A 7,057-nucleotide genomic window follows, 5' to 3' on the forward strand; every position below is an offset into this window, starting at 1 on the left:
GAGGACGGCGGTGTGGCGACAGGTGGCGGGCGCTGATTGGACGAGCGGCGGCTGGACGCGCCCGACGCCGGTGGACGTGTCCGGCGTGGAGGGAGAGGTGGAACTAGGGTTTGGACCCGGATTTTGGACGGGGAGGACATATTTATACCTAGAAGGAGGTGGGAGTGTCCAAATGTGGTGTAGTTTTTGACCACGTGATCGTGATCCGACGGCGGAGGACATGGGAGTGGTTTGGAAGGGTTATTGGGCCGTTTTAGAGGGGTGTTGGGCTGCAACACACACGAGGTCTTTACGGTTCCCCGGTTAACCGTTGGAGTATTAAACGGACTCCAAATGGCACGAAACTTGACAGGCGGTCTACCGGTGGTGTACCAAGGACGCTTGGCAAATATCGGTCCATTCTGAGAAAGTTTAACACCCGCTCACGAAAAGAGACAAAAGGGGGCATCGAAGGACGTAGGAGTGTCGGATTGCAAAATGGACAACGGGGAAAAAGCTCGGATGGATGAGACGAACACGTATGCAAATGAGATGCACATGATGGCATGTATGAAATGCATGACATGAACAAAATGCAAAACGAAGACAAAACCCAACCACGAAGGGAAAAACATAACTTAGAGCCGAAAATGGCAAGAGTTGGAGTACAAATATGGCAAGTTACATCCGGGGTGTTACAACACTCCACCACTACGAAAGGATCTCGTCCCGAGATCTAGGACTGAAAGAACTCTGGATATTCGGAACGGAGGTGGTCCTCGCTCTCCCAGGTGGCTTCTCGGTCAGAATGGTGTGACCACTTCACTTTCAGGAATTTGATAGACTTGTTGCGAGTCTTGTGCTCGGTTTCTTCAAGAATAGCAACGGGATGCTCATGATAAGACATGTCTTCTTGGAGATCAATCTCTTCGAAGTTGATGGTGCGGTCAGGCGTCTTGAAGCACTTGCGAAGCTGTGACACGTGAAACATGTCGTGCATGTTTGCGAAGTTGGATGGAAGCTCAAGTTGATAGGCGAGATCGCCTCTTTTGCCAATGATCTTGAAAGGACCCATGTATCTAGGGGCAAGCTTCCCTTTGATACCGAAGTGACGAGTGCCTTTCATTGGAGAGACGCGGAGGTAGACATGGTCTCCGACCTCGAAAGCCAAGTCACGATGCTTGCTATCATAGTAACTCTTCTGGCGCGATTGCGCGGCTTTGAGATTTTCACGGATGACTTTACACATTTCTTCAGCCTCTGTGATCAAGTCATTGCCAAGAAGTTGGCGTTCACCAGTCTCTGACCAATTAAGAGGGGTACGACACTTTCTGCCATAGAGAATCTCGAATGGGGCCTTGCCTGAGCTTGGTTGGAAGCTGTTGTTGTAGGAGAACTCGGCATATGGAAGAAAATCTTCCCACTTCATATCGAAGGAAATGACACAAGCCCTGAGCATATCTTCAAGAATTTGATTGACTCGCTCGACTTGGCCACTAGTTTGAGGATGGAAGGCTGTGCTGAAGCGAATGTTGGTGCCCATGGCCTTCTGGAAGGAGTCCCAGAACTTAGAGGTAAAGATGCTTCCACGATCTGAAGATATCAATTGCGGAATGCCGTGCAAAGAGACAATCCTGGAGGTGTATAGCTCTGCCAATTGAGCTGCTGTGATTGATTCTTTGATAGGAAGAAAATGAGCCACTTTAGTAAGCTTGTCGATGACAATAAAGATAGCATCATTTCCACGTTTGGACTTGGGAAATCCAGCACGAAGTCCATATCAATATGGTCAAACTTCCATTCAGGAATAGCAAGAGGTTGGAGGAGACCAGCTGGCCGTTGGTGTTCTACTTTCACCCTTCTCCAGACATCACATTCATTCACGAACTGAGCAATTTCTCGCTTCATTCGAGTCCACCAATACAACTTCTTGAGGTCATGGTACATCTTTGTACTTCCAGGATGAATTGATAGAAGGGAATTGTGCGCCTCATTCATAATGACTTTCCGTAGATCGCCTTTAGGAACCACAATTGGATCCTGGAAGAATAGAGTATCTTTGTCATCAAGGCGATAGCACTTGTACTTGGGTTGGCTCTTGGAAATCCCATTTTTCACCTTCTTCACCATGGCATCAAGAGGTTGTGCCTCACGAATTTGATCTTCCAAAGTAGGAGAGACTTGTAGGTTGGCAAGAAATCCTTGAGGAACAACTTGGAGATTAAGTTTGCGGAAAGCTTCACAAAGGTACGGTTGGAAGGGCTTGAGAATCAAACTGTTGCAGTAAGCCTTCCTGCTCAACGCGTCTGCAATGACATTGGCCTTGCTTGGAGTATATTCGATACTCGGATTATACTCTGGAATCATTTCGACCCAACAAGTCTGCCTGAGGTTGAGGTTGGGTTGAGTGAAGATGTACTTGAGGCTCTTATGATCTGTGAAGATGCCCACTTTCCTTCCCAACAAGAGATGTCTCCACGTTAATAGAGCATGGAAAACTGCCGCCAACTCGAGGTCATGAGTGGGGTAGTTATTTTTGTTGGGCTTCAACTGGCGAGAGGTATAGGCCACAACTTCCTTCTCTTGCATTAACACAACACCGAGACCTTGCAGGGAGGCATCACAGAAAACTTCGGATGGTTTGGATTCATCAGAAGGAGTCAAAACAGGAGCTGTGACTAGCTTCTCTTTGAGGGTGTTGAAAGCGGTGTCACATTCAGGCGTCCAGACATACTTGACGTGCTTCTGGAGGAGGTTGGAAAGAGGCTTTGCAATCTTAGAGAAATTCTCAACGAATTTTCGACAATAGCTTGCAAGCCCAAGGAAACTTCAGAGCTGCTTCACATTCTGAGGCGGTTCCCAATTCATAATTGCAGACACCTTCTCAGGATTAACAGATATGCCCTTGGCGGACATGGTATGGACAAGGTAGAGAGCCTCATCGAGCCAAAACTCACACTTTGAAAACTTCGCATAGAACTGATGTTCTCTGAATTTGTCGAGAACCAATCTCAAATGCTTGGCATGATCCTCCTTATTCTTGGAAAAGACCAAAATATCGTCGAGATACACCAGGACGAAATCATTTGTGTAAGGGTTGTAGATGAAGTTCATCATGCGAGAGAACGTTGGAGGAGCATTGACAAGGCCGGAAGACATGACAGTATATTCATACGAACCATAGCTTGTTCTGAATGCTGTCTTGGGGATATATTCTTCACGAATGCGAATTTGATGATAACCCATGCGGAGGTCAAGCTTGGAGAATACTTGGGCACCCTTAAGTTGCTCGAAAAGCTCATTGATGTTGGGAAGTGGGTACTTGTTCTTTATTGTTTTCTTGTTCAATGGGCGGTAGTCGACACAAAGTCGGTCTGTGCCATCCTTCTTCTGGATAAAAAGAACACCACAACCCCATGGAGATGAACTCGGTCTGATCAGACCCAGACGCTCTTGTTCATCGAGCTATTTCTTCAATTCTTTCAATTCCTTTGGTCCAAGCTTGTAAGGCCAGGCTCAAGATCGATGACGAATTCAACTGGCCGATGAGGAGGCATTCCCGGAAGCTCTTCTGGAAAAACGTCTTGATATTCACAAACGACTGGAATCTGAGGGATGGCATTCAACTCGCCCTTCTCATTGAGAGAAAACAACCGAATGGTTTCATCCCGAGCGGCATAGATAATCACTTCCTCAAAAGAGTGTGTCAATTGAATTTCTCTGGCAGCACAATCAAGCAGAGCCTTGTGCTTAGAAAGCCATTCCATGCCGAGAATTAGATCAATATCCGAATCACCAAGAACAATAGGAGAAGCCAGAAATTTGTAGTCGCCCATCTCGATACCAACATTCGGAACCATCATGCTAGAACTCAAACGCTTAGCCGGAGAAACAACTTGCAATGCTTTAGGTAATGCCTTAGTGTCAAAGTTGTGCTCTGATGCAAATGGGAATGGCATGAAAGAATGCGATGCACCAGTATCAAATAAGACTTTAGATGATCACTTCTGAAGACTCCTCTGCCTGAGCTGCATTCATCATGTTGACCTTGACGTGCTTGGGATTATGCTTGACCACTGCATTGCTGGCAGATCTCACAGGAGGAGGAGGCGGAAGGCGCCTTTGGTTGAAGCATTTGTTTGCATAGTGCCCTTTCTGCTGACACTTGTTGCAAGTAACCTCTGAGAGCAGACGGTGATAAGGAGCACTTGACCTTGGAGCTTGAGACGGAGCTTTGTTCTGATAGCCTGGGTTGGGTGGGCGGGAAGATCCATTGCCACCTTTACTCTTCTGCTGGTAAGACTGACGAAACGGAGGAGGAGGAGGCAACCAGAACTTCTGTTGCTTAGCTGCCACTTGAGTTGAAGAAGAAGATGGAGTTGCATCCCTAACTCTCTTCTTAGAAGCATCGCACTTGAGCTGAGCGGCCTCTTGCTTTAGTGCCATGTTGTAGAATTCATCATACTTGGTCGGCTCAAAAAGCACGAGAGCTAGTTGCAGATCTTCTCTGAGGCCACCTCTGAATTGATAAATCATGCTCTTCTCATCAGGGACGTCTTGTTTAGCGAAGCGAGCGAGCCTCTGAAACAGGATGTTGTATTGGTAAACAGACATGCTGCCTTGCTTGAGATTGCGGAACTCCCCGCGCTTACTCTCAGCAACACTTTGGGGAATGTGGTGAGCTTTAAGTCTCGGCGGAAATCATGCCAAGTAATCACACGACCTCCTCTTGAATCTTTGTATTGTTGATACCACTCAGCAGCTTGGTCTTTGAGTTGGAATGAAGCAAACTTGACAAAGTCCTCAGGCCTGACATTGCTACACTCAAAATGTTTACAGATATCCATGAGCCAGTCGTCGGTGTCTGTGGCCTCGACACAGTTACTGAAGGACTTCGGCTGGTTTGCGAGGAACTGATTGAGGGTAGCAAACTGAGCTTGATTGTTGCCTTGGCCTTGATTTCCTTGGTTGCGCTCTTGCAAGAGTTGCAAAAGCATTTGAGTGTTGGCGTTGGTGGCGGCCATGACAGCTTGCCATGCCTCCGGAGGTGGAGGTGGTGGTGGAGGTTCCGGATTCTGACGCATTGGAGGAGCCATCCTGAAGAGGTTGACATCCGTTAGCATCTTGAAAGACATATATTCAAGCTGAATCAATGGATCGAAATTGCAACATATAGCCTTAACATTCGCAAGAATGAACGAATGAATTCCAAAGTAAATCATCACACTTCCATAAGTTGAGAAGCCACTTAGACAATAGGTATATGAATAAATCAACAAGGTACGGATATGAACAAATAATTGGTAAGGATTACCCAATCAGAAACCAAATATCCCCGGGAAGAAATACTAGAGCTACATGAATTCCCACCTATAAAACTCCCGAAACTTTCTGGTTATGCAATCAGGTGTTGGGGATACAGGGGAAGCATAATATCTCACCCAAAACTAGCAAATCCTACATCCAGCTGTATCCATCCTTCAACACGTAACCAAGAAACCTTCGGAAATCATTTACCTCAACCTTCGAAAAGCATCCGTTATAGGAGTTATGGCAATACTACCGAACTCCCGCCCCAGTACTGGGTGGCGTCGAGGTTATCTCACCAACAACTGCATAAAGGAGATTTTCGATGTCGGCGAACTCAGGTATTCCAGAACTGCATCGATAAAATTGTGACGACAACACCTCGGAGCTCAACTCCCCAGGACACTGCCGCAACCCCTAAATGTCAGGAGGCACCAAGAACAATGTTCTCGTAACAAAACCATCGAAACGATTCCAAGATACCCGCGTGATCCTAAATTTTTTTTAGTGAAATTTGAGGAGAGAAGAGTCAAAACTATACGTCAGGAGGCCTCACCAGAGCGACGAAGGGACTAAGGAGTAAAAGGAATCCTACTCTCCGATATATATAATCCTATAAGACTCAAAACATTTTTCTAGACTCAACAACATTAGTGATTCGATCAAGCAGGGGGCTCCTAAGTCGAGGAAGGCTCTGATTACCAACTTGTCACACCCACGATGTGGCTATATCTCCCACGTGTCGGAGCATGACTTAGAGGCATAACCGCATGGTAGGCATGTCGCAGGAGGGGTAATCTTTACACATCCCATGTACTGAATAAGAAAGGGATAAAGAGTTGTCTTACAATCGCCACTTCACACAATACATAAATATAGCATACATAATCCAGAATACAATCAAGGTCCGACTACGGAACCAACATAAATAAAGACAACCCCAAATGCTAGATCCCCGATCGCCCCAACTGGGATCCTCTACTGATCATCCAGAAAAGAAACATAGTAGCGGCCCGAATCCTCGTCGAACTCCCACTTGAGTTCGGTAGCATCTCCTGTACTTGCATCATCGGCACCTGCATCTGTTTTGGAAGTATCTGTGAGTCACGGGGACTCAGCAATCTCACACCCTCGCGATCAAGACTATTTAAGCTTAAAGGTAGGAAAGGGGTAGTGAGGTGGAGCTGCAGCAAGCACTAGCATATATGGTGGCTAACTTACGCAAAAGAGAGCGAGAAGAGAAGCAAAGCACGGTCGAGAAGCTAATAATGATCAAGAAGTGATCCTGAAACTACTTACGTTCAAGCATAACACGAGATCGTGTTCTCTTCCCGGACTCCGCCGAAAAGAGACCATCATGGCTACACACGCGATTGATTCATTTTAATTAAGTTAAGTTTCAAGTTCTCTACAACCGGACATTAACAAATTCCCATCTGCCCATAACCGCGGGCACGACTTTAGAAAGTTCAAAACCCTGCAGGGGTGTCCCAACTTAGCCCATCACAAGCTCTCACGGTCAACGAAGGATATTCCTTCTAGCGGGAAGACCCGATCAGTCTCGGAATCCTGGTTACAAGATATTTCGACAATGGTAAAACAAGACCAGCAAAGCCACCCGATGTGCCGACAAATCTCGATAGGAGTCGCACGTATCTTGTTCTCAGGGCAACACCGGATGAGACTAGCTACGAGTAAAACCAAACCTCAAGTTTCCTCGAGGTGGCCCCGCAGGCAGCTCGGTTCGGACCAACACTCAGAGGAGCACTGG

This window comes from Triticum dicoccoides, chromosome 2A, assembly GCF_002162155.2.
Source record: "Triticum dicoccoides isolate Atlit2015 ecotype Zavitan chromosome 2A, WEW_v2.0, whole genome shotgun sequence".
NCBI classification, from domain to species: domain Eukaryota; kingdom Viridiplantae; phylum Streptophyta; class Magnoliopsida; order Poales; family Poaceae; genus Triticum; species Triticum dicoccoides.